The sequence below is a fragment of the Triticum urartu genome, chromosome 6A, assembly GCF_056163025.1.
Source record: "Triticum urartu cultivar PI428250 chromosome 6A, HENAU_Tu73, whole genome shotgun sequence".
In the NCBI taxonomy this organism is placed as follows: Eukaryota; Viridiplantae; Streptophyta; class Magnoliopsida; order Poales; family Poaceae; genus Triticum; species Triticum urartu.
Window position 1 is genome coordinate 110,757,684 of NC_141878.1, and position 10,299 is coordinate 110,767,982.

General features: G+C 44.3%; 1 pseudogene; it reads right to left on the reverse strand.

Annotated features, from left to right (window-relative positions):
* Nucleotides 1-346: 346 nt before the first annotated feature.
* Nucleotides 347-3,712, reverse strand: LOC147964332 (uncharacterized; annotated as a pseudogene).
* Nucleotides 3,713-10,299: the final 6,587 nt, after the last annotated feature.

A 10,299-nucleotide genomic window follows, 5' to 3' on the forward strand; every position in this document is an offset into this window, starting at 1 on the left:
TTGTAACGGATGAGTTTTCGTCCGAAACCCTGATACTTCGAAAGAGATTGTCCATTTAGTACACGAAGTGCATCCAGTTTTTGCGGTAACCCTCTCTACTTTTTTGCACATGCTATGTGGGTGAAATTATGATACCATGCCAACTTTCAACCTTTTCTGAGTTCATTTGAAATGCTTTTCAATTTCAGGGTCATTTAGCTTAAAAAATCAGTAAAGGCATGAAAGAATTTGTTTGCACATAAAATTTCTTCGCGTTTCAAATGCCAAAACACATAACTACCCTAACTATTACAGAGATTCCCTCCTGGGTGTGAAACACGGAAGAAAGTGATGATAGTGAAGCCGATCACATCCCAGATCTTTGGGTGTGAAACTTTTTCTTCACGTGTGTCCCTTTGCGACGTAACCATGGAAAATCTTCATCATTTAACGGGATGCTCAGGTCAATATTCACTGTGAATGGAGCAATTTCATCAAACTTTTCATAATCTTCTGACATGTCTGTCTTGTCATCCACTCCCACGATGTTTCTCTTCCCAGAAAGAACTATGTGCCGCTTTGGCTCATCGTACGATGCATTCGCTTCCTTATCTTTTCTTTTTCTTGGCTTGGTAGACATGTCCTTCACATAGAAAACCTGTGCCACATCATTGGCTAGGACGAATGGTTCGTCTGCATACGCAAGATTGTTGAGATCCACTGTTGTCATTCCGTACTGCGGGTCTTCCGTTACCCCGCCTTGTGTCATATTGACCCATTTGCACCGAAACAAAGGGACCTTCAAACCACGTCGATAGTCAAGTTCCCATATGTCCTGTATATAACCATAATATGTTTCCTTTCCTGTCTTGGTTTCTGCATCAAAGCGGACACCACTGTTTTGGTTGGTGCTCTTCTTATCTTGGGCGATCGTGTAAAATGTATTACCATTTATCTCGTACCCTTTGAAAGTCATTATATTCGAAGATGGTAACTGGGACAGCAAGTACATGTCATCTTCAATAGAGGTGTCATGCATGGTACATGTCTGCAACCAGCTGGCGAAACTCCTGGTTTGTTCACGTGTAGTCCAGTCATCAGACCGCTCCGGGTGTTTGGAGCATAGCAAATTCTTGTGTTCATCCATATACGGAGCCACCAAGGCGGAATTCTGTAGAACTGTGTAGTGTGCTTCAGTGAGAGAATGTCCATCCATATATATTATTTGTTCCCCTCCTAGCGTGCCTTTTCCATCTAGTCTGCCCTTATGCCGCGATTCAGGAACACCAATCGGCTTAAGGTTAGGAATAAATTCAATACAAAACTCAATGACCTCCTCATTTTCATGGCCCTTGGAGATGGTTCCTTCTGGCCTAGCACGGTTATGAACATATTTCTTTAAGACTCCCATGAACCTCTCAAAGGGGAACATATTGTGTAGAAATACAGGACCCAAAACGTTAATCTCTTTGCATAGGTGAACTAGGACGTGCGTCATGATGTTGAAGAAGGATGGTGGGAACACCAACTCGAAACTGACAAGACATTGCACCAAATCATTCTCTAACCTTGGTATGATTTCTGGATCGATTACCTTCTGAGAGATTGCATTAAGAAATGCACATAGCTTCACAATGGCTAATCGAACGTTTTCCGGTAGAAGCCCCCTCAATGCAACCGGAAGTAGTTGCATCATAATCACGTGGTAGTCATGAGACTTTAGGTTCTGGAACTTTTTCTCTGCCATGTTTATTATTCCCTTTATAATCGACGAGAAGCCAGACGGTACCTTAATACTAAGCAGGCATTCAAAGAAGATTTCCTTCTCTTCTTTGGTAAGAGCGTAGCTTGCATGACCCTGATGTATGCCGTCTTTTCCGTGCATACGTTGCTTGTCCTCCCGTGCCTCAGGTGTATCTTTTGTCTTCCCATACACGCCCAAGAAGCCAAGCAGGGTCACACAAAGATTCTTCGTCACGTGCATCACGTTGATTGCGGAGCGGACCTCTAGGTCTTTCCAATAGGGCAGGTCCCAAAATATAGATTTCTTCTTCCACATGGGTGCGCGTCCGTCAGCGTCATTCGGAACAGGTTGTCCACCAGGACCCTTTCCAAAGACCACCTTCAAATCCTTGACCATATCATGTACATGAGCACCAGTACGGTGGCGAGGCTTCGTCCGGTGATCCGCCTCACCTTTGAAATGCTTGCCTTTCTTTCTTACGGGATGCCTGCTCGGAAGAAATCAACGATGTCCCAGGTACACATTCTTCTTACAATTAGCCAAATATATACTGTCAGTATCGTCCAAATAGTACGTGCATGCGCGGTATCCCTTGTTTGTCTGTCCTGAAAGGTTACTGAGAGCAGGCCAATCATTGATGGTCACGAACAGCAACGCCTTTAGGTCAAATTCTTCCCCCATGTGCTCATCCCACGTACATACTCCTGTTCCATTCCACAGTTGTAAGAGTTCTTCAACTAATGGCCTTAGGTACACATCAATGTCGCTGTCGGGTTGCTTAGGGCCTTGGATGAGCACTGGCATCATAATGAACTTCCGCTTCATGCACAACCAAGGAGGCAGGTTATACAAACATAGAGTCACAGGCCAGGTGCTATGGTTGCTGCTTTGCTCCCCAAAAGGATTAATGCCATCTGCGCTTAGACCAAACCATACGTTCCTTGCTTCATCTGCAAACTCCTTCCCGTACTTTCTTTCAATTTTTCTCCACTGCGACCCGTCAGCGGGTACTCTCAACTTTCCGTCTTTCTTACGGTCTTCTCTGTGCCATCGCATCGCCTTGTCATGCTCTTTGTTTTGGAACAAACGTTTCAACCGTGGTATTGTAGTAGCATACCACATCACCTTGGCAGGAATCTTCTTCCTGGGGCGCTCGCCCTCGACATCACCAGGGTCATCGCGGCTGATCTTATAGCGCAATGCACCGCATACCGGGCAAGCGTTCAAATCCTCGTACTCACGGCGGTAGAGGATGCAATCATTAGGGCATGCATGTATCTTCTGCACCTCTAACCCTAGAGGGCATACAGCCTTCTTTGCTTGGTACGTAATCTTGGGCAATTCCTTGTCCTTTGGAAGCATATCCTTTATCATTACTAGCAACTTTCCAAATCCCTTGTCAGATACACCATTCTCTGCCTTCCATTGCAGCAATTCCAGTGTGGTTCCCAGCTTTTTCTTGTCACCTTCGCAATTCGGGTACAACAATTTTTTGTGATCCTCTAACATGCGCTGCAACTTCTTCTTCTCCAAATCACTTGCGCAGTTTCTCTTTGCATCGGCAATGGCCCGACCTAGATCATCAACGGGCTCATCCGATGCCTCTTCTTCAGCTTCTTCCCGCATTGCCGGCTCAGCTTCTTCCTGCATTACCGGCTCAGCTTCTTCCCTCATTGTTGTATCATCGTATTCAGGGAACCCATGGCCAGGATAGCTGTCGTCATCCTCTTCTTCTTCATTGTCTTCCATCATAACCCCTCTTTCTCCGTGCTTGGTCCAAACATTATAGTGGGGCATGAAACCGGACTCAAACAGGTGGACGTGAATGGTTCTTGACGTAGAGTAATTGTGACCATTCTTACAGCCAGCACATGGACAAGGCATAAAACCATCCGCCCGCTTGTTTGCCTCAGCCGCAAGCAGAAAAGTACGCATGCCATTAATGAACTCGGGAGAGCATCGGTCATCGTACATCCATTGCCGGCTCATCTTCAATACACAGCACCGAAAACATCAAATTAATATAATACATAAAGTTCATACATAAAGAGCATACAACACTTCAATGCAACAAACAAATAACTCTCTAGCTAAAGAATTTAAATGCAACAACAAATGCGATCAAGATCGCAACTAAGGTAACAATTGATCCAACAGCATAATGATACCAAGCCTCACTATGAATGGCATATTTTCTAATCTTTCTAATCTTCAAGAGCATTTTCTCCATCTTAATCTTGTGATCATCGACGACATCGGCAACATGCAACTCCAATTCCATCTTCTCCCCCTCAATTCTTTTCAATTTTTCCTTCAAATCCTCGTTTTCTCTTTCAACTAAATTTAACCTCTCGACAATAGGGTCGGTTGGAATTTCGGGTTCAACTACCTCCTACATACAAATATCTATGTCAACTTGATGGGCATAATTTGTCATAAACACGAAATGCAATGAATAGTTTTAAAAGAGAATATACCACATCCGAATCATAGCCCGGACGAGGGCCGACGGGGACGGATATCAAAACCATGGCACTATGCATAACAAACAACGTATGGGTAAGATAATTATACGAGTAACTATATATCCAAATCACACAAACATCATTTTTTTTATATAAAACTTCATGAACAAGAGGCTCACCACAAGGTGGTGCCGGCGACGGGACGTTGCGAGCGATCGACGGTGGTTACGACGGAGATTTAGAAGGTACTAAGTAAACCACACCTACATATGCAAAACTAAGTGTTATTTTTGACCTCAAATTGCATATAAATCAAATTCTAGCACATATATATAATTCCTCCCAAATTACTAAACTCAAAAATCAATCACTATATAAAGCATTGCATAAGCTAATCTAGCAATGAGAGATGAAAGGAAAGAGTTGCTAACCTTTGTGATCATTTGAATGGATGGGGGCCTTCAAATCTTGGGCAAAATGTGTGATGAGCTTGAGAGGAAGAGGGAAAAGAACAGAGAGGAGAGGGGAAAGGGGAAGAACAGAGCGAGCTCGGGTGGACGAAGGGTCTATGTAGGACGACCTTTAGTACCGGTTCGTGATACGACCCGGTACTAAAGGTGCTGGAGGGGCCCCGGACTGACAACATCCTGCCACCACTCACTTTAGTACCGGTTCATGGCACGAACCAGTGCTAAAGGTTCGCCACGAACCGGTACTAATGAGAGCGGCCCGGCTAGCCATTGGAACCGGCACTAATGTACACATTAGTGCCGACTCAAATTCAAACTGGCACTAATGTGCTTCACGTTTGACCCTTTTTCTACTAGTGATTAAAGTAATCCCATATTTGACGAATGTCATAGTTGATCGTAATACTTCCGATAACATGAAGCATTGCTGACGTTTTAAAGTTTCTTCTGTCCTTGTGTGATTGCCATGAACATAATTAAGATGCTTCTTTTCATTTCGTGTATGTTTCGTATATTCTTATTGACCAGCAACTGTTTACTTTCTATCTTTTTGTGCAGATACGGATATCCATTTCACCTTGTTGCTATTGTGACCTTTTGGTGAACTGCACAAAACACTTTTTTTGGAATGAGTGTATTATGAAGTTCAACTAAAATGTCACGTGGGCAACATCTCTCAATTTTGGTGGAACTACACAAAATGGTGATTGGAGTTTTCAAAATCTCCATCAAATTCTGCTGGTAATCTCGTGCAACATTCTATTAGCTTTTGCAAGATGAGCCGTCACTGTCACCACAATGGCACTTTATTTTAGTGGAACTGCACAAAAGGATAAGAAAATTATAGTTGCACCTTACATGAGCACGACAACCAACCTTAATGTTGCTGAATTTTAGTGCAACTACTAAAGAAGAACCTGCCAGCTCACGAGAGCAAGTACTTCTTGCTAGATGAATGATGCAATCTTTGCTTCATTTCAGGGGAACTACAGAAAAAGGCGCATGAATTGAATCATGGAACTCTAGGCTGGCCTCATCCGAGTGGAGTTGCAGGTTCACCACATCGAGTCGTGGCGGCATAGGGCCCCTCACACTAGTCAGTAATGTCCTTTATTAACATGATTGTGCTTTGTCATACTATGCTAATGTTCTATTTTTTTAAATAAAGCTATTCTATCACAATCTTTTCCCGTTTTGGAAATAAAGTTTGCTTCAATTAGTGCCACTATTATAGTAACCATGCTCTTTCTTATTTGTGCAAACAGGAATACTCAATTACAGATGTTGTGATGGTCGAGAGCATTCGCCAAGTTCTTGGGTTGTATGACACGGCTAGCCAAGATGGATTTAATCCTCATATTCAGTTTATCAAAAGGCTCTAATGGGTTGGTTCTGAATCTTGCAAGCTGGGAAACAATGAGATGTGTATGCATCTTTGTTGTACTTATTGTTTGAACTTATTTGTTGGTTCTGAATCTTGCAAGCTGGGAATCAATGAGATGTGTAGGCATCTTTGATGTACTTATTATTTGAATCTTATTTGTTGGTTCTGAATCTTGCAAGCTAGGAAACACGACACGATGATGCAGATGACAGAAACCATAATAAACAGTTCAAACTCGGTAGTATTATGTGTGTGAAAGTGCGACAAATGTGCTGATCATGTGCATCCTGAGAATAATAATTCTAACTGTTGTGCATGTTGATCCCGTGGCACTGATAGAACGAGCCAATGCATTGCTTGTTTTAAGAATAAATTTATATTAAAGCTAATTAAATTTAAGTAAAGTGACCACTAACACTTGTTATTACAATATCAATACAGACCCGCTCATGATCCGACATGTGGCCGGAATAGGTTTCTTAATGGAGGCGTTTGAATGCGCCGAGGGTGCATGTTCTGCCGGGCGTGCAACAGACGAGGGAGGGGTGGTAACTGTTGTCGCATGTACACACTCAGTTTACTGTTGAATCCAGTTCCCCAAGAGCTGAAAAACGAACTGCTGCCGCCGCCTATCCACTTGTTCACTTCAAGAGACTCCAATGGCGATCCGAGGGGTGAGCCTGCTGGATATGGACTTCAGCAAGGAGTTCACCTTTGAGTTCACCATTAAGTCCCATGGCTGCATCAAGTTGAATGTGATGTACACCAACGATCCGGACTCGGTGAAGCTCTGCATCGCCGAGTTCAAGCAGTACCTACACGACGAGAAAGCACAAGGTCACGGGACTAGACCTTGTGCCCATCCATTCGTCTCCTGACATGTACTAGCGGATCGCGGTCTCCCAAGTATGCGTGCGGGGCGAGGTTCTCTTCTACCACTGTTGTAGGGCTATCAGAGGTTCTGGAGCATTCGCTCATTTCATCGGCAACGCAAACTGCACCTTCGCTAAGGTGGAGAGAAGAAAGAACATGACGAGTCGGCCATCTGGTGCAACAAGCTTGTCGACATCCAAAAGCAATACAAGATCATCGACAACGGGCAGGAGAAGGACTTTGTGGTTGACCTCGCCGAGACCATCATCAACCCCTACTACGCCAACATGAAAGAAAACAACGATACCAAGGACCTGAACACGTGGGAGGTACCTCCGAATCTAGCTTACATAACCTACACGGCCAAGGACGCATACGCATGCTACGACATGTACAGGAGGATCTTGGACATGAGGGTGTGTCTACTTCCCGTAACCGACGAGTACACAGACAGCCACAACATCATGATCAAGCATGCCAGGAAGGTCTAGATGTTGTACTTTATCTGTTTATAAGCACCTTTATCATCTGAGTGTTTCATGCATTACCCTAAGTGTCGTAATTATCTGTTTTGTACGAAATATTTCTTCTAAAAACCCATTAACATATTTGCTTTTTAGTGGCTATTTTCTTATGTATATAACTAGTTCACTTGTCCGTTAAAAAAACTAGTTCACTCGGCTGTTGTGCTTTGAATCTCCTTCCTCCCAACGTATTCCTCTTCTGAGATGGACCCAGCAGGTCTCATACATAGACATATGGGACCAACCACCTATCCATTTGCATTTCTTTATTTTGTTCAATTTTTCGTCCTCTTCCTATACAGCGGTTGGCCATCATAGCCTATGGCGTTGGCCAGGTCATCCCTCTACTCCCCCACATTGTCCGGCGGCGGCGGCTCCACCGACCCACCCTGCACCCAAACAAGTCAACCCTCGTACTCCCCTCCACCTGCGTCTTCCCCCGCTTCAGTCCGTTTGGTCTGAGGTCTCGATGTCGTCCTCCGCTTTGGTGCTCTCGTCGCGGCGCCGCCGTTTGTTGTTCCCAACATGGTCAGTAAAACAAGAGATATCGGGAGACAACTGTTCATCGAGAGGCTGACAGTCCCGGGCCCACCAGGTCCATGGCCTAGGTTTTGTTGTTTAACATGGGCAGCCCACGACATGTTTCAATGTTTTTTGGATCCAGCAGGTATCAAGCGGCCTCTGGGCCTCCCAACCTAGCTTGTCTATAACATCAGCAGCCCAAGCTATGTTTGGTTTTTCAAGACGACGCACATCTCAGTTCTATTTTTCTATAAGAATGCAAAACTAAACCTATGTTTTCCCTTCTATAATAGTATGTATATACATATATATATATATCTTATTTTATTACATACTCCCTCCATTTCTTTATATAAGGTGTATTATTTTTTTATAAAATTCCAGAATGTAAGGTGCATTTCTTCTAATTCCTCATATTCCCTTGTTAGCCCTCTAGAAAAATGGAAAGAATCCCTCTCCTGATTGTCTGCATATCTCATTGTAGCAAAAGAAGGAATGTATCTCTCTGTCGATTGCATGCATCTCTTACTTTTTTGGACTATTTGATTTACTTACCATTAATCAACAAATTGCCGAGGGTAATTTAGTCCTAACATGTCTATAATTTCGTGCCTTGTTCACCGTGCTGAAAATAATACAACTTACATAACGGAACAGAGGGAGTATATATATAATAGAAACAACATAAGGTTCCGTTAAACCTGTCGTTCGTCCAACCATTTTATAGACCTTCCCACTTCCTTTATTTTTCGTTTTCATTAATCCTATATTTGAATTTTCTCCCACTTTTTTCCGATGTAAACTGAGTTTTCTTCCAGCACTTTCCCCTAAAACCAACTTAACTGTCCCACGTCTAGCCTAAAAAATAATAATATCCCACGTCCTATTAACTCATCAAATTAAAATAATATTTTATTTCATAAATTGAAAGTTCTTACAAAATAATAATAATAATTGTTTATATATAACTTGGCAAGTTAACTCCTAGTGATTGCGTACATAAGCTTGTAAAGATTTTGCCAATGCAGTAATAGACGTGCAATCATGTGTTTATGTTTTTATAACATTTCTCCGTCCAACCCAACATGATATTTGCACCCAGCCCAGCAAGTCCACGGATTTCGAGAAAAATGCAAATGGGCTTTAAATTCTACCATATATATAAACGAGTTGCATATATGTTACATCATTGTTTCACCCAGCCTATCAAATGGACTAAAAAATAAATGGACTGGCTGACATGTGGCCCAGTAGGTCGAAACCTAAGCAAGGCGTTGGATTTACATCCAACGGCCGACATTCTTCTTCAATCTCTCGTCTTCTTCCACCAGCGCTGTCGGGACCGCCAGCTCCAGCCTCTGGCATCCAGCGGCGTTGTTTTGTGTGCCTCGCAACGAGACGCTACCAACCCCGCCGACGGCCAAGCCATCCCTCCACTCCGCACCTACTGTTATTCTCTGTCGAGTGTAGGCCCACCCCGCACCCGAACCAGTCAAGTTTCCCATTCCTCTTTGTCTGCGACTCCACTGCCGCGTCTTCCCCATCTCGGGTCATTCCAATATGGGGCCTCGTCGTCGTCCACCGCCTCACTGCGCTCGGCCAGGCGTGGTCAACAAACGAGAGTCATCAGAAGAGGATTGTACGTGGAGAGCCTGACCGCTGGGACCCATGAGGTCCATGGTCGCACGCAATGAAAGTTCCTCCTTATTAAGCTGTTTCCTCCCCCTGACAGCTGGGACCCATCGGTTGTATCTTCGCACGGAAGAAAGTGCCTCCTTGTTATGCAAAAAAACTATTCCTCCCGATGACAGTTGGGACCCGGCAGATTTGGTGGTTGACTTGTGGGCCTACTAAGCAGACGTGTACGCAGGGCTTTGTCAACTTAATCAACAAATGATTCTAGCAACCGGACCATTAGATGTTAATCCAATAGCCATGCTCCTTCTTCAGCCTCTGTTCTTGCTCCTGTCTCCCGTGGGCGGCACCGCGGCAGTGCTGCTGCGCACCCGAACCAGTTAAGTTTCCCACTCCTCTCCATCTGTGACTCCACTGTCGCGTCTTCCCCATCTCCGGGTCGTTCCAGTCTGGGGCCTCGCCGTCGTCCACCGGCCTTGGTGCGCTCGGCACGGTGTGGTCAACGTGGTCAACAAACAAGAGTCATCGGAAGATGATTGTACGTGAGAGGCTGACAGTGGGGACGCACCACGCCCATGGACGCATGCATGCAACTGCATCCTTTTTACCCTGACAATGATGTTTTCTCCCCCTGACTGTTGGGACCCACCAGCTACATCTTCGCATGCAAGGAAGTGCGTCCTTATTACGGGAAAAAAATATC